The following is a 22,329-nucleotide window of genomic DNA, read 5'->3' as shown; positions in this document are numbered from 1 at the left end:
TTTTTTTTTTTTTTTTTTTTTTTTTTTTTTTTCCAGATGGAGTCTCACTCTGTTGACCAGGTTGGAATGCAGTGGCACAATCTCGGGTCACTGCAGCCTCCACCTTACAGGTTCAAGCAATTCTCCTGCCTCAGTAGCTGGTGGCTGGGATTACAGGTGCCTGCCACTACACTCTGCTAATTTTTTGTACTTTTAGTAGAGACATGGTTTCACCATGTTGGCCAGGCTGGTCTCAAACTCCTGACCTCGAGTGATCCGCCCACCTCGGCCTCCCAAAGTGCTGGGATTACGGGTGTGAGCTTGTGCCCAGCCAACATGGATTTCACTCTGAGCAAGATGGAAAGCCAGGGGAAGGTGTGAGTGGATGAGTGATATGATCTGACTTGCATTTTACAAGTATCCCTCAAGTGGCCACACTGAGAAAACACTACAGGACTAAAACCCAGAAAGCACAGAGATAGCTCAGAGACAACTGTAGTAATCCAGGTAAGAGGCAGTTTAGGCTTAAATCAATATAATGAAGATAGAGGTGAGTGAGTAAAGACATGATTATATTTTGAAACTGGAATCAAACATGTTTGATAAGTGAATGGAAGGGGGGAATGGAAGAAAAAGAAGGGGAAAAGAAATAGCCTGTTAGCAAAGCCAAAGTTACTTCTTCTCCGCAAGTACAGAAAAACCATAATGGGAAAGCCTGAGATTATTCTTTACTTTTTTGCACTTACATATGTGATAAGTTAATATAATAAAATAATCTTGTAACATTCTGAACTCAAAGACATTGAATTACTTTTTCATAAGATTTTTATGGCCATAGGTGTTACAAATGGAAAAGTCCATTATCTTTTCAAGTATATTTTAGATACATTACAAAACACATGATTTCAATTTATCATAACACTATAAAATTGAATTGTTTCCCATGAGCATTTGATAAATGTGTTTTCCAAAGGCTCTTCAAGTCATAAGACATTAATTATTAGATCCCCATTTAACTATAAAATTCTAGTTGATAAGACTACTTAGAAAAAATACAATATGGTATTCTAATTAGAGCATAAATACTATATCCAGATTTAAATCACTAAGGAGGTACAGACCTTCAATGATAACATATTTCAATACTGTTTGTAATTTGGAGACTTGATTTATTTCAAAACTATCTGTTGGCTAAGTTAACTGATAGCCACCTCTGCATCAATTATGAGATCTGGACATGCAATCAGCAGCTCCACATGAGACACTCTGGGTGGCACACTCTAATTTCCTTGTATTTCCTCCCACTCTTTTTATATATCTAAAATTGGCCACATATCTTCTGGCAAGCTATCGCTTTATCTACCATATACAGAACTTCTTAGAACAGTTCTAAATTCTATCCTTCAAAACATTTTCTTGAACTTTTTGGCAAAATATTTTTTATTCAAAAACCTATCTCTTTCCTTTTTTCTCTTTTCTCTTTTATTATACCTTTTCTTTTACGATATTGTTTCCTTAGACAATTAATCCAAATTCATTCTTTCCTCTCTCTGACCACTATATTCACTTTATGTGCTTAAATTATTCAATTCTAAGTGCAGCTATCTTGGAAATCAATCAACTTATTTTACAGAGTATTTCCAATGAAAATAATTCTGTTTAAAACTGTAGTGTATGTGTGCATGTGTGTGTAGTCTTGTAAGAAGCATTCAAATTTTATTTTTCCTTTCTTGTTTCTGACCTTCCATTTCCAATATCCTTTGCCTCTCACTGGATTGTGAATGTGCCCTTTCCCCACATCTGAAAATCTTTCAACCTTCACCATTCGTTCTAAGAATCAGCAATATGTTACGTTTTTATAGAACCTTTCTTCCAGGGAACAGAGAGTGTTTCATATATATTACCACATTCATCCTTAAAATTTCTCTCACAACACCCATAGCCCTGGCTAAACTATACCTCAGTTGAAACCTCAATCTGTATCTTTAGCTCTTTCTTCCTTGACTGCCTTTCCTATAAACTCTGTAAATCACATTTTTAGAATCCTGCATTGGTAAAAATATGCATAATTCTATCATTCAGGTGACCTTTCTTTCTAACCCTGTGCTCAGAATTCACCATTTCTATTTCAAAACTTTGCCACAGACTACCTAGTAGGCATTAGGTTACTAAGGTCTTCCTACTTCTCTCCGTAACTTCTCTTCTTCTTCGTGATAGTGAAATAATCTGACCTGATTATCATACTGTGATTACCTCCTTTTTTTAACCACATCACTTAAATTTGCTCTAAACTACATTTGCGTCCCTTTTACACTTGGCCTTAGCCAAAAGGCTGAGAAGAGATTGTGTTCCTTTTAAATGTGTTTTCTTTTTTCAATAATGATTAAAAATCATATTCTAAATTTTATTTTTATGATCATATGAAATTTAAGTATTAAAACAGTTTCCTTAGCAGTAATAGCTAACATGTGTTAATGTTTACCATCTAGTGATCACTTTGATAAATGCTTAAATGGTATCACTTAATTCTTAATGTAATAGATTTAAGAACCCAATCCTATTTTCTATATATTATCGATAGAAAAATAAAGGTTTTTAAAGGTTAAGTATCTTGCACAAGAATGTACATAATGTGTAGCAGAACTCAGACTTTGACTAAAGTAGCCAAAGCACATCCCTATTTATCATTCTACATTTTCTCTAAACAATTACCATAAATTGAGAGTTAAAAAAAAGAAACCTGCAATATTACTTTTTCTCAGAATTCACCAGTTGCCTACAAAAACATTGGTAACTTAGTTTTAGATTTGAACTGATTCAGAAAAGTAGTATAAAATATGTTTACTTGGATGAGACTACCACTACTCATAGGTTAAAAAAAAAATCAGACTTAAAAGTAAGTCATTACCTCTAATCAGAATTAAAATAACTCATTACATCCAATATGCATTTCAAAATGAAATCAAAATCATTACAGAGAACGTAAGAGGTAACAGCTATTATTCTATACAGAATGTGTTTTCTATTTTTTTCCTTGCGCTATCTAGTGCCCAATTTTGTTTTTGTTTAGTTTTGCTTAATGAACTGGCATACTTATACAGTCATATATCGATTAACAAAAGGGATACATTCTGAGAAATATGTCATTAGGTGATTTCAATGTATGAACATCATGGAATTAACTTACAAACCTAAGTGGCATAACCTACTACACATCTAGGCAATATGGCCTATTGCTCCTAGGCTGTAAGCCTGTACACCATGTTACTGTCCTGAATACTCTAGGCAATTTAACACAAGAAGTACTTGCATATCTAAACATATGTAAACATAGGAAAGGCATAGTAAGATTGGAAAGTATTATCATCTTACAGGATCGCCATCATCTATGTGGTTCATTATTGACTATAACATCATTAGAAGGCACAGATCTGTATTAGTGAAAGCTAGTCTGTTACATATGGCCGAATTTATTACACAGCACCAGCATTTCCCTTTGATTTATTAATTCTGAGAAACTGATCAAAATTTATATGTGAATGTTTTTTCTCATGAAGTTTACTTTTCTTCAGTCACTGTGTGTAGCACACGAGGGACATTAAGTATACAGACACTGAGACAAAAAGAAAATAACCTAACTTTCAAAATTGTTTGGGTAAAGCTAACAATTATGCTAAATATTTTCCTTTATAGATGTATCACATTTCAAATACTACATACATAACATATATTTAACAGAGTTTAGTAAAATGTCAAACTACTTACTAAAACAATATATTTCTTCCTGCAATAATACTTAAATCATATTACTACATTTGAGGGTATGTGAGTAGTAAAGAGTTAATTATTCGCAGTAAAACCCAAAGGTCAAGAGTTAAAATGTAACAATCTATTGAAGTTTTTGATATGCCAGTGTTACAGCATAGAAAACAAATAATATTCAATAAATTAATCATTAATGCATCTAGATCAAAAAATAGGATGAGCATTAAAGATTATCTCACTGCAACAGCTGATGTTTCATTGATACAGGAAAGGCTCAAATAATCTGGACAGATGAAATGGTTGTATATTTTCCACTTTCACCACTTCAAGTATATCTGTCCAATTTTAGGCCCATTCCTTTAAAAACAAGACCATAGTTTGATAATTTCTCTTCACTATTTGCTTGACTTGATAAAGATGTTGTTTATACATTAAAAGTCATGTCTTGAGTAGCTGAAATCATAAAATAATAGTATGTAGCTTTCAAGTATTTTAAGTGTCTTCCAGATAAGCTTTGAATCATTGAATTAAAGGCTATAATCCAGGCAGATGTGAAACTAAAGACAAATTTCCTATGCAAACCTATATACCATATGAAAGTCATGCAAATACTGCCTTGAGAAGAAAAATAAAGGCTTGTTTTATTTTTGTCCCTCAAACTGAGCTACTTTATCAGAGTACAATTGCAAAGTAAAGATTTACATATTTTTGACTGAAAAAATAATTTCCATACCACATGTATGTGACTTCACAATTTGAAGATTTTAGGACACTGACATGAATAGGTACCAGGTCATTAAGAAAAGCGACTCAGATAGTCGGAGTTATTGTTAAATTTATTAAACGTTGGATAGAAACACCACCAAAATTCTTCAAATTAAAACTAACTACAATCTAAATATCTTGATTATGGAATGGATTCAATGGTGTTTAGATATTAAACTTAACCTCAAAAATAATGTGGTTATATGAAGATTGTGTAGAAAAGAAAAATATATGGTAGGGAGTATGTTAATATAGAAAAGTTACCACCTGAAAAACAATTCATCTGAAAGAAGCACAGATTCTGTCATCTATCCTGTCAACAAAGAAGAAATCAAGAGAGCAAGGACAGTGATTTCCCCTGCATTGCATTTGTGTGAGTATAAAGAGATTTAAAGTTTATTATATAAATGAACTTGTTACAAAGATTAAATTGATGACATTTAGAGATAAAAATGCCAAATATTAGATCCTATTCATCAAACTGAGCGAGTTTGGAATCATAAAAAGAAAAAATTTTACTAGCTATTCATTTGGTAACATTTGCGCAAAATAATATATTATCACAGACTGTCAGAGAACTGACACTTTGCCAACTAGTCTGATTCAAATTTGTAAAAAAGATGAACACAGGATATCAGACTCCACAGGAGGGGAGAAAAAAAGACAAGACATAGGATTATAGAACCCATAGAATTTTACAGCTAGGAGAAATGTAAAAAAAATCTATCTCATACTTTTCTTATATCCTTTTAGAAAAGCAACTAGAACAAGTAATAATAACATCTTTCTCAAGGACACACAGTTAGCAGGTGGCCAATTACCATACCTGAAAGTAATGAATTATATAAATAAAGAAAATGTAAGAAAGATGTTTTATACAGCATACAAAACACATTAAATATAATATTACTATTTTTATGTCTTTACTTATATATGGTTCAATGACTTGAGTAGAACTTGATAGGATAAAAGCACTACTTCAACAATGTTTAAAGTTTTAAAGATATATTTCAGTTAGTACTTTCACTATTCTTCAAATTTAATTTTTAAAATAATTTAGAAAAATGCATCTTCATACCACCCCATCTTATTAACTTATAACTGATAATAAGTTCTTTAAAATTAGTTTATATAATTTTAATTTGTAATTTCATAAAATTTTTAGTCAAAATGTGCATTCACAACTCAAGATGAAATGGTATTACCTTGTTTTGACATTTACTAGTACATGTATTATAATATATGTATAACATATTAGTGGTTTGTACCACACCCTAAAACTTATGACACCAAATGCTGGCAACCCTTTCTCCTGCTTTCTAAAATTATAGTCTAAAATATTAATAAATATTAATATATTCATCATATAATTGCCTTTTTAAGAAATCAATATCCTGTTATTTTTAGACAATATCAAAATATTGCATTTTCTTAAAAAACCTAGTCATTAAACTTAGAAATGTCAAGTACACCTGCGAATTTGTTAAGGGGACACTACAATTTTCTATTTGATTTGAAAATAAATCAAGCAGCCACAGCATTCTCGAAGTAACACTATTAATTACTTCTGCTAATTGCCTCTGAGCAATTGGGAAAGAAGTAAAGCAATCTCTTCTGGTTTGATTTGAAGGACATCACAGGATCTCACCCCATCAGACTGCCTCTAACATTTCCCCTCCTTGGGGCTAGACTCTGTCCCTCCCAGAACAGCAAAATCTGTCAGAAGTTTTATACTGAGCTCAACTCTCTGTTCAGGCCCTTCTGCAATGTTGTCCTCACCCAAGATTTGTCTTCTAGCAGAAAAACAGGGAGCATGTCGTATCTAAAGGAGAAATTCCTAGGTCAGATATCATTTACTTCTTAATGTTGGCTTAGTCTGTCTTTACTGATGGGTTTTAGCATTCAGGAGCCATTCTAGTACTTAAAATGATATTGATTAATCATCATACTCATCACTGTTCAAGCTTGGAGGAAAATAATATCTGTTGAAAGAATAAAAAAACTTTTTATTCAACAATTTTTTGAAAAATAACACTTCCAAGAACTATTGTTGATCCATGTCATTATCGCCATAAAAACCAGCTGGTAATTTTTACTTAGATAGAAATGAAAAATGGAAATAATTTTATGTAGTCATGATGTCCATCTGCAAATCAATAAACAAAATGAATGACAGAGGAAAATCTATTTTAAGAGTTCAAGAGTGGGTATGGTGGCTCATGCCTGTAGTTCTAGCATTTGGGGAGGCCAGAACGGGAGGACTGCTTGAGGCTAGAAATTCAAGACCAGCCTAGGCAAATGACCAAGGTCCCTTCTCCACCCTCATCTCTATAAACATAATTTAAAAATTAGCCTGGTGCGGTGTGATGGTCCACACTTGTAATCCTAGCTACTTGAGAGTCTGAGGACAGAAGGGTCACTTGAGCACAGAAGTTCAAGGCTGCAGTGAGCTATGATTGCACCACTGCACTCCAGACTGGGTGACAGAACAGAACCCTTTCTCTAAAAATCCGAAAAATAATCCAATAAGCTTTTAACATGAGAATCCCTTCCAAATTTTTTATATCAGTTGTTTCAAAATATTTGTTACTAGGAAAATTAATCCTCCAATCTATGTGTGTGAGTGTGTGTGTGTGTATATATATATTTTTTTTCTTCTGCTGCTGTAGATTACCCAAAATTAAGAAAACAAACAAGCAAATAAAATTAGGTATTTGGGAACAATTTTACATGCTGTTTGCTAAGGCTGTGTATGCAATTTCCCAAAATGAGAGAAATACCTGAGTAATCAAGCAACCTTACCTCCATATTTTTTAAAAATAATACATTCATTGAAACGAGACACTGGTTAATTAAAAAACAAGATGAGCTTTAAGGGATGACTAATATTAGTAAACTTCTGAATCTGCCAGTTATCAATTATGATTATTCGGGTTACTTTTCTGATTTTTTTGAGTCATTTTAGCTACTACATAAGGCACTTAAGTGGATAAAATTGATTTTTTGACATAAAACTTCTGCTACAATAGATGTTTAATAATTGATGCTTCTCTTTCCTCTATGTGCCTGCCACTAGACTGGTTCTAATCCTGGCGGTGCAATTCTGATAAGATTATTCAACCCTTCATGCCTCTGTTTCTTCATCTAAAAGTGGTGACAAAGGGGAGCTGAAGAGGGATACTCAACTGTGTTTTACCTGTGGTTGCTGGAAGTCAGAAGCCTTTGGGTAAAGGGAAAGGATAATGAGTCCACACAGTGAAGTATATTATAGCAATTAGAAGCAAAGGTCACACAGCAATATAGATAGATCTTTTTAAAACCACAATACCAGATGAAAGACATTACAAAACAGAAGGGTAACAACACATACTGGGGCTTTCAGAGGATCGAGGGTGGGAGGAGGAAGAGGGTCAGGAAAAATAACTAATGGGTACTAGGCTTAATATCTGGGTGAAATAATCTGTTCAACAAACCCCCATGACATAAGTTTACCTATCTAACAAACCTCCACTTGTACCACTGAACTTAAAATAAAAGTTAAAAAGAAGCAAAATGAAATATATCACACAATGACATTTGTTTAAATTAAAAGATTTGCATAAAAATTGCAACACATATTTTACAAGAATATATGCACAGAGATGTTCAACATCACAATGTGGCATGGGAGGTCGAGAATCAGAGCACCTCATATAGTAGAAACTCAATAAATGCTAATCCTCTAGCACAGACCATGTAAAATGTAAAGGAACGTGTATGTGTATGTGTGAGGGTGTGTTGTAATAACCTCTCCAGAATTTCCTGGTAAGAAAACACATTCAATCTAAAGCAGGGCTAAAGCTAAAGCTAAAACCTTGATTGAACATGACTTTTATGACTTTCTATAGTATTAATTTAACTTCCTACTGCTACATTAGTAGTTTCAGAAAAAAAAGAAAGAATAAGAAATAACATGAGAATAAACAAAGCAAATTTAGAATTAGCTAATTGACTAAAAATATTTTTAAATTTTTTCAGCTTGGCTGACCTTAAATTAAACATTTGTACATTTCTAAGTCTGGACAGCAACAACAAAAAAGATTCCAAAGACCAATTATAATGTTTGAGGATTTATAAAACTTCGACTCCCCACGTCATTTATAAACCTTGCAATTAGCATATTTTAAAGGATTGACTGTATAATAGATATTATGATGACTCTATATTTTTAATTCATCTAATTAAATATCTACTTTGAATTTGAATTTTCAGTTTAATGAAGAAATATCTTAATATTTAAATTCTAAAGCTAAGACTTCATATCTTTAAAGTATGTATATTAAAAGCTATTAATAAAATTAAGTCAATATTCATGACAAAATTACCCTTTTCTGTTAGATTTAGATTTCTATCCAAACCCATTTTTTCTAATAAGCACTTCTTTAGAAACTGAAAAAATAATACACCTTGATTTTCCAGAAGAAATAAACTCTTTAAAACTGTCCATCAACTAATGAAACCACCAATTTAATTACTTTTCTCAATCTCGAGAATATAAAATGATCTAATTTATAATTAGTGTTATGACAAGTGCCTAATAAACTTAAAATGATTTGACATTAGGGCTGAATTTTCATTGGAACTGGTGGAAAGTTTTATAACTTGGGGATTTTCTAATCCCCAGGCATACTGATGAAATCTAACTCTAATTTAAAATGATCCTGATCCTTGCTGTTTTCTGATTATAACTTTAGGTACCAAACACTACAAAAGTAAATAAATTAAAAACTTATTGACACTTCATAAAAAGGAGCTAATTCTTATTGATTTTATTTTAATGCCATTTTTACTTTTACGTGAATCATTTGTATATTAATATATAATATGAGTAAAAATTAAAAGATGTACCATATGGATGTACAATTAGTATAAATCAAATTATTTTCTCATGAACCTGAGATACTCACACTTTGATATATTAAAAAGAGCCCTGATCTGAAGAGAATATGCTTTTTGAGTATGTTTTTATTTTCAATACTTGAAATAAATCTTTCATTTTGAGTAGCTCCTTATATTAGAATTGAAAACTATGACCAAAAAATAAAAAACAGCTAAAACCACAAACACACACCCACAATTTTCCCCAACACACACACACAGAGATTATAGCAAGTAAATCTTCTGCAAGTCTCATTTTTAAAAAGTAATTTGATGCAGATTTTTCTTACAATATCTTTGTAAACACACAATATGTTCCCAGGAAATTAAAAATGGAACGGGAAATCTAATATCCTGCCCCTTGCAGGGGACTGCAGCTGATAACTTCCAGGGAAATTGACAACTACCCAGTCCTTCCCCTCAGGAATATACATGACTTCACAAGAAAGGTATATTCAGTTCCTTTAGAACCTGAGAAGATTCATTTGAATATAGAAGCACGACATTCAAATATCTAAAGTTCATTATAAATTTTGTATCTGCAGAATAAAAACCCTATCATGGAAATGATCAATCTAATCAATCAAATTAATTGTTCCAAACCTCAGAATATTTTTTTCAAACTCCCAGACCAACAGGCCCATCAACTGCCACAGGAAGGCTCTCTTAGGAAGAAATTTACAAATTCACAGTTCTAATCAATGGCACATATGCTTTCATTTACTTTCACAATTATTTTCCCATTTTGAGGTTGGACTCATGATTGTATCCATTTCTATGTAATCAATAAACATTCTCAAACATACTTACAACTGAAATGTTTGTTTCTAACAACCCATTATGTGTTCTAACAACCCCCTTAATTTGTATCTTCTAAATCAAGTCTCCTCATGGCATTACCTGGTTTCCCAAGTTCTTCTAGTAATGCCACACACCTCCAGCCAGGATCCCACACTACAGCACACCACTCAAACACCCCAACACCATCTCCCCAAATTTCACTGACTGTTGTCCTATTTGTTCACCCTTCTAAAAGGGTGTCTTAAACTGTCTTAAACTAAGATTCTAATAACTGCAAAAAGTTTTATCTGTCAAAATCAGCATTATTTAAATTCCCTGATAGTCTGGATTGGATTCTAAAGTAGAAAGAGGAAATCAGTGGGAAACCAGATGAAATCTGAATAAATTTCAGAGTTTAAATATCAGTAATATACCACGGTTGATTTCTGTTTTTAAAAACCTGCCATGATAATGTAAAATATTAAGCGGGTGGAGGAAATGCAGGAAGCATCTATCTAGATTTTATATCATCTTTGCAGCTTGTCTGTAAGACTAAACCTATTCCAAAATAGTTTATTTAAAAAAATAAGTGTTGTGTTTTTAAAAGAGACTTCAATGTATTGACACAAAGGATGAAGAAGATGGAAATTGCAGATACAGTGTTAGATTTGCAACAAGAGAAGTTTGAGATGAAGAAAGTGTAGTCACTCCTCGTTTTACCCCAGAAACACAGTTGCCTCTTTCTGCTTTTGCATAAAGTTTGGCTGTGAAGGAAATTCCATTTATTTGCATGGCATCTGCTCAGGCAACTACATAACCTCAGATTTGCTTTTCAGAGTGATGAATCCTGTTGCATTATGGAGTATGGCCTTTAGAAAGGAAGGAGAAGCTGCCAGATGAGCACTTAGGGCTCTGTTGCAGGAATGTTAGGCAAAAGTTGTAATAGACTAGTGAAAGTAAAGAGAAACTGAAATGAATAAATCAGGAAATATGAAGAAAATATATAACATGAAGAAAATAGATAATGGCAAGAGTGAGGGAAGAATGAAAAATGACTCCCAGATTTGCTTGTGTCACTGAGTAGATGATTGAAAAATTGACTGGTGAAAAAAGTTTTAGAAGGAGACATGTGGATAGAGGGCAAAGATGATGAGCATATAGATACTTAGATGCTTATGGAGATTTTAAGTGGCAATGGAAATGATAAGAAGCTCAGAGGAAGGGTTGAACTGCAGGTGAAGACTGGACAACCATCAGCCTGAAAGTGATGTGTATAAATTTCCTGAAGATTACTCAAAAAGTTACTAAGATGATCTAAGTAGAATGCATAGGTTCAGAAAAGAAAAAAAAAACTAAAGTTCCAAGTCATATAAATGCACAGCCCAGACATTATAAATCAGGCTATTCTTTAGACAGGTTCAAGTATTATGCTAAGAAATGTATTCAAGAAACTCGTTTGTAAGGAAAAAAAAATTTTTTTAAAACGAATTTTGCCTTATGTAAATGTTTACATCATGTTTCATTGTTCATCCCTAAGAAATATCACAGTTAATAAAGAAGAGCAAATAAGTAGCTAAATATAGATAGAAATAATACACATGTAATCGTTAACTGTTTCCACAGACACATGTTTATTTCTCTACAGTCATAACTTCATAAAAACAGCATAAAGAGTTCTCTTTAATATTAAAGGATCAATGGATCTTGTTACTAACAATATCTTTAGTTATATTTTGGTTGAAATTAAGTTAATGAAACTCTAGAATGACCAATTCTACAAGATATTTAAACAATTTTCTCATTAGGAGAATTTTCACTTCAGTTTGAATACTGATTTACATTTACATATAAATTTTCCTTGTTTAGATTTTTCTATTGAAAGAGATCTGTTTCACAGCAAGATAAGGCATTGGCAGTTGAACTTAACAACAATTTCATATAGCAGTAGTTGTAGAATTGAGCTGAGTATCAAGAACACGACTTCTTGTTCCCTTAGGAATAGTATTTTATTTCAATGTGAATTTCACATTGGAAAAAAATGAAATAAAGATTATATTGCACTTGGAAAACTGCACATAAAACACCAAAAGTATTCACAGAGGAATGTGTGTATGTTACACTCACACACACATGCACATAATTCTAAAGTTTTGGCATTAAAAAATCTCCATCCATAGAAAAAAAAATACATTTGCTTTATTGATATTTATTAAACACCACTTATCCTTTCTAACTTCTATGTAAAAAAAATTTTACATTGAATCCATCAAAGGCAAGCCTACAAAGTCCATTCCAGGCTAACAAATGTCTTAGTTACATGGTAATCATTCAGAAGCTTAATTGAAAAATAGGAAATTGGTGAGTCTAAGAGAAGGCTGGAACGGTGATACTCTTTAAGCTATAAAAATCCATTTGGTGATAACATAGTTAAATCTTGGCCTCTTCTCTTGGTTTTTAATTTCCACTATCCTTGGGAATGAGGATGATCTGTCTTGAGTATCTTAGTTTTGTTTTTCAACTTTTATTTTAGGTTATTACATTATGCTGGGATTTGGTGTACAAATGATTTCATCACTCAGGTAGTGAGCATAGTACCCAATAGGTAGTGTCTATTTTTCCCATCTTTGTGTCCACATAGAAACAATGTTTAGCTCCCACTTATAACTAAGAACAGGAGGCATTTAGTTTTCTGTCCCTGAATTAATTTGCTTAGGATAATGACCTCCAGCTGCATCCACGTTGCTGCAAAGGACATGATTTGGTTTTGGTTTTATAGCTGTGGAGTTTTCCATGGTATATATGAAGCACATTATGTTTACCCAGTTGATGGGCATCTTGGTTGAGTACACATCTTTACTATTGTGAATAGTACTACGGTGAACATATGGGTGCATATATCTTTTTGGTAGAACAATGTATATTCCTTTCGGTAAATATCCAGTCATGGGACTGCTGGGTCAAATGGTAGTTCTGTTTTAAGTTCTTTGAGAAATCTACAAACTGCATGGCACAGAGGCTGAACTAATTTACATTGCCACCGTGTATAAGTGTTCCCTTTTCTCTGCCACTTTGCCAACATCTGTTACTTTTTGACTCTTTAATAATAGCCATTCTGACCAGTGTGAGATAGCATCTCATAGTGGTTTGATTTGCATTTCTCTAGTGATTAGTGATGTTGAGCATTTTTTATGTGCTTGTTGGCTGCACGTCTTCTTTTGAGAAGTCTCTGCTCATGTCCTTTGCCAAATTTGTAACGGTATTGTTTTTTTCTTGTTGAATTATTTAAGTTCCTTATAGATTCTGGGCATTAGACCTTTGTCAGATGCAGTTTGTGAGTTTTTCTAATTTTAAATTGTCTTGTGATACTAACAAGAATTTTTATTTGATTAACTGCAGACAGATCCTTCAGAAAGAATATGGATCTCTGTATGTTACCTTGCAAAACAGAAGTTGTATTCTATAGGAATTATTTTAATTATTCATATTATTAAGATAAAATATGGCTCTTCTATGACTCATAATTGATACACGAAAGCTATGGATCCTGCAAATATTACAACTTAAGTATAAGGAATATGCAGGGACTGTTGTCTCTAAGGACAAACAAATCTAGGTAACCTTTGTGGTAGTAGATTTGTAAAAAGGTTTGACATAACTAAAATAATGATGTTTCTTTTTATGTTATACCACTTAATTACATAGCAGTTATTTTAAAATACATTAAGCCATTATCATATAAACAATGGGGTTGTATTCAGCATTACTGAACTAGATAGAGAAAGAAAGAAGCCAAATTAGACTCTCTAAAAACGGCTAAACAAAATGTGTTCAAATTTTAATTCTACAGCTTGCTAATTTTATGACTTACGTAAGACAAATTGCACACCTAAAAAATATGGTTAATAATATTTACCTCAAAGTTATTTTTAACAACTTTGAATGACATAAGGAAAATAATTTCATAAACTTAAAAGTACTTATGTGTGTACTCATTATGTTTGTCATATTGCCTAATCAACATAAAAGCCAAGAAAGTTGTCTTTATTCTGATGAGTAAAATTCAAGAAATTGAATATGCAAAGTGAAATACAATTTTCTCAGTTTTAGAGTATGAAAATGCACACAATGATAGAGTCCTGTCAAAATAAAAAATATTTCATATGCAATATGTATTAACTCAGTTTGTATTTACAATATACACAACTGTTTTCAAACACAATATTCTTCCCAAACTTTGGAACTAGTATCTTTATGTGCCTTAAATGACAGTACAAGGATATAAATTGTACTAGCCACTTTGTTCATAGCAGGTAAAGAATGTCAATAAATTAATGTACAGATCTGCATAATTCTAATATTAGAGACAGTGAACTCAAAAGAGCTCCCCAAAAAGTTCTAAAATACACAGGTTCTAGGGCTCTTTTATCCTGTTTTAGAGTATTGTCAAGGATAGTAGAGATGAATCAGCTTTATGTTCTAATAAAATGGTTTTTCAATGAGTCTTAGAGAAGTCAGCCATTTCCTTAATAATAGAATGTCTAGAAGCACATAAACTCTTTCAATGTGCATCGAATAACAGAGAAATTGTTAAACATTTAACTGACCTAAGAAGCTATACGAATTACCCAACAGCATGTGATCTTAATAAAGAGGTGGATATGGGTGTTACTGAGTGGCAAAGAGCAATGAGTAAAAAGAAAATAAATGCAGTATAAAATGTGCAGAGTTCGGGACAATAATAGCCTCTGAAAAAGCATCAGAAAAAGAAGTGACAACAAAATATTCTAGCAACAAGCAGATTATAAAATACACAAATCACACAAGAAATCCAGAAAGTAAAAAACTAGTAATAATGCTAAATCCCAAAAGTCTATAAGATTTAAGATTATTGCATTTTAATAAACATTTATTTTTATTATTATTTATTTGTTTGTTTGTTTATTTATTTATTTATTGAGATGGAGTTTTGCTCTTGTTACCCAGGCTGGAGTGCAATGTCACGATCTTGGCTCACTGCAACCTTCACCACCTGGGTTCAAGCAATTCTGCCTCAGACCCCCGAGTAACTGGGATTACAAGCATGTGCCACCACACCAGCTAATTTTTGTATTTTTAGTAGAGACCAGGCTTCACCATGTTGGCCAGGCTAGTCTCGAGTTCTTGATCTCACATGATCCGCCCACTGTGGCCTCCCAAAGTTGTGGGATTACAGGCGTGAGCAACTGCTCCCAACCAGAAAAAAACATTCTTAGAAGAATTTGCCATCTGGAAAGCAAAGTTCTAGTAAGTAGCAAACTGGGCATTTAGTAAATAAAGAAAGTCAGTTATATCCCCTGTTATATGCACAAAATGATGACACGAGGAATGAATTAACATGGCAAAAAATACTCTGACTTCTATAGCAATTGAAGAGTTACAATTTCTCATGAAATGCTTATTATTTTTAAGTCATATTGTCTGATCAAAGTGGAAATCAATAAGGTTGTCTTTACTTTGATAAGTAAAATCCATGTAACTGGCAATGTGAACAATATCCCATAGGCAAAATGAATACTATATTCTCAACTTTTAAAAAGAAGGCATACAAGGCTGCATGTGTCTCTGTTGTGGACACACGTGACTGACTCTTTAACTGTATCCTTAATCATCACATATGCATGCCAGGCTAGGCACAGCTCTGAGGGCGGCCAGGGACAGACAAATGATACAAAACTATTGGAATTAATACTAATTTGATATGTAAAATGTATTAGCTCAATTTACAGGATAAGAGGTATAAGAATTAGAGATAAAAATTAAACACAGATGGTTACCTGAAATTTGTTGATTTTATTATTTGTTAAGTGCTTAGTAGTTGAATTAATGTTAGTAATTGAATTAATAATTTGTCCCTATGGTTTATTATGTTTTTCTAAGTTAAATGTTTCCAAGCTTCAGATAAGAATCTTACAAAACAGGCCATCAACTATGCTAGGCCTTTATATTACTTTCTTTAATCAAAATGGCAAAGACTTTTATTTTAAATGATAAAAACTCACTGTTGGAAAAGTTTAGAGAAATAGGACTTGTAAAAGCAAATTAGTAAAGTGTGTCTAATGGGAAGTTTGGAAATAATTGTCAAAATATACATTGTGCATAAAATTTGATCTAGAAACCTCATCTCTAAGAATTTACATTGATATAACTACATATGTATAAAATATGTGTACACTAGGACATCCATCACACTATTACAATAGTGGATAAGGGGAAATAACCCTTAAGTTTAATAGAGGATTGATTAAATAAATCAACAAATAATTTGCAGGTGATAGCTATTATGTTCAAGAATCATATTTATTGATACAGAAATATTAAAGCTTGATATTGAAGTCTCATACATTCATATTGTAAATATGATTAAATTCAATTAACTTACTCCTTTAAAATGTTATACAATTTAAAATTATTTCCCATAGATCAACTTTACAATTCCATGAGCATTTTTTTTTCTTTTTAAATGACAAGAAGAGAATCAGGGAAGTTAGTATCACTCTTAATGATGTAGGTTATAAGTTTTTTGATACAATAAATCACACATTTAATATTAACAGATATTACACAGACTTTAGTGTCTGATATTGTCAGGTTTACCTGGAAATAAATTGATAACACCTCAGTGAATTCAGTGATACTGAGTATCTAAAATATATAGAACTGATCCCACTAGTATGAGCATAAAATTCAATTACCTATTCGTTTTTTTTCCTTGGATATATGTTAGTTTCATTACGAGCAGAGGTATACTTCATTCCGTTGTTAATTTTGCTTCCCTAGGCTGTTTCTCTGAGATTAACTACCAAAGCTACATTTTTTTTCTATTTCTTATTCTGATTTGACTATTTCTGATTCTATTTTTGAAAAGAATAAAATATGGAAGTGTCTTTTAATTTGTCTGCTTATTATGAAGAGAAAAGGGGCATCTATGTACATTGTGACTTACATAAGAAAAATAAAAACATATAATGACCTATTATTCTAAGTTAAAAGAATATCCGTAACGAAGGAATTAAAGTACTACGGCAGTTTCACAGATTCTACGAAGAAGAGAGATGTTTCTCAAATGAGGTGTGTCATGTAATTAATATAAAACTGTAGTCAAATCTTTGTGCTATAATCTTACTGCCTCAGGCAATAGTACAGATGAGAAAAGAAGGTCAGCATAGGCAGGGAAAAGTAAAAAAAAAAAAAAAAAAAAAAAAAGAATCATACTCCAAACCCCAAAAACCTACACACACAGAACAGATATTCTTTGCCTTTTCCACATTATAAGTAGGATTAGGTATACAAGCTTACTGATTTAAACAGAAGTACTCTAATTCAGTGATAAATTTCATTTTGTATGCATGTTTATAGTAAGCTAAAATCACGTGGTGAAGAGCTTCCTAAAGGTTGAGGGAGGAAGAAAAATATAAATTTTTAAATATTTTATATTTCTATATCCAACGTTGTTGTTAATATTATATATCAACTGGCATTGTTATTATATATGAGGTAATATGCTAGGCATTGAGAATAATTTAAAGCTGAATAAATATTTAACTTACCCTTATGCAATAAAAAGTCTAAAAGGAGAAACAAGACATGGTCACACACCAGAAGTACACAAGACAGAAAGTGATAAAGCATATAATAGGTGTTATGAAAGTTCAGAGGAGCAAGGCATCGTTTCCAGTTCTGTGGATCAGAGATGGGAAATCATGCAAGCAAAGCTTTGAAATCCATGGGTAGAATTTAGACAACTAAAGATGGTGAGGTTAAGTCAATTTCAGAGGGAGTTTAAAATATGGACAGATATACAAAATGGTTCAGAATTCAAGAAGGATGTTGGGGGAAGGGGAAGAATTTTCCTAAAGTAGAAGCTACTTTGACCCAATAAACTTTGAAATAAAATCTAGAAAATCAGGTTGAAACCAGATTCTGGCACATGCTGAAAGTCATCTTAAAAGGTTTACACACAATTTGGTAAACGACGGAGGCATATAAGATCCTAGGGCAAAAGATAATGAGATCTTATGTTTTTCATTAAGACTCTTTTAAGATATGTAGGATGGATTGGAAGGAGAAGAATCTGGAGACAGTACAATTAGTTAAGAGATGCATTAATCACTAAGAAGTGAGGGCGTGGACAAGGAATGTTGCTGGAGTTGGAGAGTTACAGATAACTGTGAGAGATACCTGAATGAGACGTGACAAGCCATTATCTTCATGTGAAGTTATGTTAATGATAACTCTGAAGTCTTTAATTCAGTGACTACAAGTATAGTTAAGTCAAAACGAAAAAATAAGGATTGAATGATAGACAATGGAAAATGAATTAAGTTTTAGACACTTTGAGTTTGATGAGCTGAGGGGTAACCAAGTGTATCTGTGCAATAGTTGCGAATGTGGCATTGAGATGTATTTTGGTAATTAATTAGGAGATTATGATGTAGTAGATTGTATCAGTGTTTGTGTATGTGGTAGTAACTCAAACCTATGGTTGATGTATATGTTCTGGCTCTACTCAACTAGACTACTTTAAGAAAGACTATAATAGAACACATGAAGCCCTCAATAAATAATAGCTTTACATTCTTGTTAATGTCTGGCTGTATGTAGCCATGAAAATTTTGTGGAATTTATTTTCTCCCTTGTTTCTGGATCTAAAAGTTGTAAGTGATCTGAAAAAAAAAAAAATTCTATTTTAAATAAACATGACTGTGGCTGGGTGTGGTGGCTCACGCCTGTAATCCCAGCACTTTGGGAGGCCCAGGCGAGCAGATCATGAGGTCAGAAGATCGAGACCAACCTGGTCAACATGGTGAAATCCCATCTCTATTAAAATACAAAAAATTAGCCGGGCGTGGTGGCACATGCCTGTAGTCCCAGCTACTCGGGAGGCTGAGGCAGGGAAATCGATTGAACCCGGGAGGCAGAGGTTGCAGTAAGCCCAGATCGTGCCACTGCACTCCAGCCTGGTGACAGAGCAAGACTCCATCTCTAAATAAATAAATAAATAAGTAAATAAATAAATAAATAAATAAGACTGTGTGTAATTTAAACTGACTTTAAAACATATTATTCAAAAACTTTGACATACTTAAAAACCTAATGAGTGGCACAATGAGAGTAACTTAAAAATTAAGGTACAGGTATTTGATAAAATACTAGAAGAGTATGAAAATCATGAGTTAGAAAAATAACATTTTGAAATATTTACTACTTTAAATATTTTTTCAAAATTTAGATACAGGGGTCTCTACTTTTGTTAGAAGATTAAAAATGTATTTATCTCTTTTCCCTTGAGACCATTTAAAAGTAATGTTAAACAAATGAACATTGCATATATCCACAATAATTAAGATATTTAGAGAACGGTCTTAAATAGAAATGCTTTTCAATTTTGGGGAAATTATTTGATGCAAAAAAAATACAACGGGGAAAATGAAGTAGAATCTTAGACAGACTGAGGGTTTACCATGGTAAAAATTACTAATAAAGAAGTAAAATTCAGGATGTTCATGATCTAACTGATAAGCATAAAGTACAGAAAAACAGAATTGAAAGGAGAAAATTATTTCTTAAAATAATGAAAGAGAAATTCCCAGATCTGAAGAACATAAAGCTCCATATTTAAAAGATAAATCAACCTAGTGAATGAAAAAAGAACCATGTAAAGGAACAGAATCAAAATATCTCATAACACCAGTAATACAAATGCAAAGAAATGAGAATTATATGGGTTCAGTAATCAGTAAGATTGGATAGAAAAAGGCAATGAAGCAATACCATCAAAATTATAAAGGGAAATATTTTTCAGCCTAAAATTTAATCCCTGCCAAACTGTCAATTGAATACCAATAGGCAAAACAAACAAACAAACAAACCTTGTTCTAAACTTCACACCTTATATTTAAAAAAATAGTTTTAAATGAATCATAGATTTAAATGTAACTCTAAAATGGTTAGAGTGTAACAGGAGAAAGTATTTGGAATCTAGGACCTGGGGAAGAGTCATTAGACATGACGTCAAAAGCACAATTAATAAAAGAAACAACAATAAATTGAACTTTACCAAAATTAAAAACCTTTGTTCTATGAAAAAGCCTGCTAAGAGAATGAAAAGGCAAACCACATACTAGGAAGTAATATTTGCAAGCTGCGTATCTAATAAAGTGATCATGCCTACTATACATAAATAATTCTCAAAACTCAATGGAGCCTGTGCCTCATGCCTATAGTCCTACCTACCCCGGAGGCTGAGGCAGGAAGATGGATTGAGCCCAGCAGTTCAAGGCTGCAGTCAGTGAGCTACAGTCATGCCACTGTATTCCAGCCTGGGTGACAGAGCAAGATACTCTCCTCCTACCCAAATGTCTCTAAAAAATAATTTTAAATAAAAAAAAAAAAACCTCAACAGTTAAAAATAATAATAACTAACAATTAGTAAGAAAGGTAAAATACAAGAAGCACTTCACTGAAGAGAACATATAGATGGCAAATGTCACATAAAAAGAGGGTCAACATCACGAGCTGTTAGGGAATTAAAATTAAGACCAAAATGAGTTATCACTGCCTATCTATTAGGACAGATAAAAATGTCTTTAATGATAAAACAAAAATTTCATTAGGATGCAGAAACAGTGCACCTGTCATACACTGCAGGTAGCATATAAAGTGATAGTCTCTCTGAAAATAGTTTGGCAGTTTCTTAAATACACACACACACACACACACACACACACACATAAACACACATAAAAACACACACTTACCATAGGACCCATCAATTGTAATCCTCCACATTTAATCCAGATAAATAAAATGTATGTCTATACAAATACCTACACTAGTCATAGCAGCTCTGTGTGTCATAGATCAAAACCTCTAAACAAGCAAAGTGTCCTTAAGTAGTGAATGATTAAATTAACAGTGATACACACATACTATGAAATACTACTCAGCAATAAAAAGGCAAGGGCTATTCACATGGGAAATGATACAGATTAATCACAAGAACATTATGCTGATTGAAAAGAGCCCATCTCAAAAGGACATGTGTGGTATGATCGTATTTTTATAATATTCTCAAAATGACAAAAAAAAAAAAAAAAAAAAAAAAAAGAGAGATGAATGGTTTCCAGGGGTTAGGGATGATATAGAGAAGGTACTATAAAGACATAACATGAGGGAGATCTTTGAGGTAATGGAATAGTTCTGTATGTTGACTTCATTGGTGGTTATGTAAATTTACACATGTGATAAAATGACAAAGGACAAACACATACACCCCAGTGTCAACTACTGGTTTGTTACTGTACTATAATTATATAAGATGCAAACCATGCCAATCACTGGGATAGACTGCGCAAAGGGTCTGAAACTTCTCTGTTCTGTCTTTACATCTTCCTGTGAATATATACTTATGCCAAAACTAAAAGCTGAAAAAAGTAAAACAAAACATGTTGTATGACTTAAAATTTAATTCAAAATTATCAATCCTTTGGAAAAAGTTTACTTTAACATATGGCTCTCTAAGGACATCATGATTATAAAAAGATGTATACATAGCATTGTCTTTGGGTCTGCATGCCTTTGCTAATCTAAGCTACATTTCTAGACAGTGAACTTTTCAACGTAAGTGTAGTAGAAAGTATATTTGGACTTAAAGATACCTGAGCTTCAATTCCATATCCAGTAGTTATTAATTTAAAAAGTGTATTTGTCATGTAACTATGAGTAAAAAATCTTAATGCACACTTTAGGTTATCACCTTTAAAGAAGAGAAAATAAATAGTTATACGCTATTAGAGTCAAGATCAAATACAGTTTATGAAGTATTTTCTGCTAACATTCTTCCATTTTTGTTTTAGAATTGAATTCTATTCTGTTCTATTCTATTCTATTCTATATTGGGATTCTATATTGAATTCTATCCCAGGAAGAATTAGATCTTTTCATAGGACAATGAGTACAGTATACTTTTAAAGTTATACCATCGAAGGTCACTGGACATTGCTTCTACTAGCTTAAAAACTTGATAAAATTAAAAAGAGGCCTCTGAACTGTGTTGTAATATATGTGAGAAATTTGGGACAAAAA

The 22,329-nt window shown here is 32.4% G+C and overlaps 1 protein-coding gene and 1 long non-coding RNA gene across 2 annotated transcripts in view; one reads left to right on the top strand and one right to left on the bottom strand.

Annotated features, from left to right (window-relative positions):
- LOC140710196 (uncharacterized) overlaps positions 1–22,329 on the bottom strand; it is a 161,441-nt gene that overhangs the window by 67,476 nt on the left and 71,636 nt on the right. The window lies entirely within an intron of this gene.
- RGS21 (regulator of G protein signaling 21) overlaps positions 4,760–22,329 on the top strand; it is a 50,176-nt gene continuing 32,606 nt past the window's right edge. The window contains exon 1 of the mRNA XM_007989117.3: positions 4,760–4,882. The gene's annotated coding sequence lies outside the window, so the exon portion shown is untranslated. The remainder of the gene's footprint in view (positions 4,883–22,329) is intronic.

The sequence above is a fragment of the Chlorocebus sabaeus genome, chromosome 25, assembly GCF_047675955.1.
Source record: "Chlorocebus sabaeus isolate Y175 chromosome 25, mChlSab1.0.hap1, whole genome shotgun sequence".
Taxonomy (NCBI): Eukaryota; Metazoa; Chordata; class Mammalia; order Primates; family Cercopithecidae; genus Chlorocebus; species Chlorocebus sabaeus.
The sequence above is the reverse complement of the archived record's forward strand: the minus strand, read 5'-3'. Positions and strand labels throughout refer to the sequence as shown.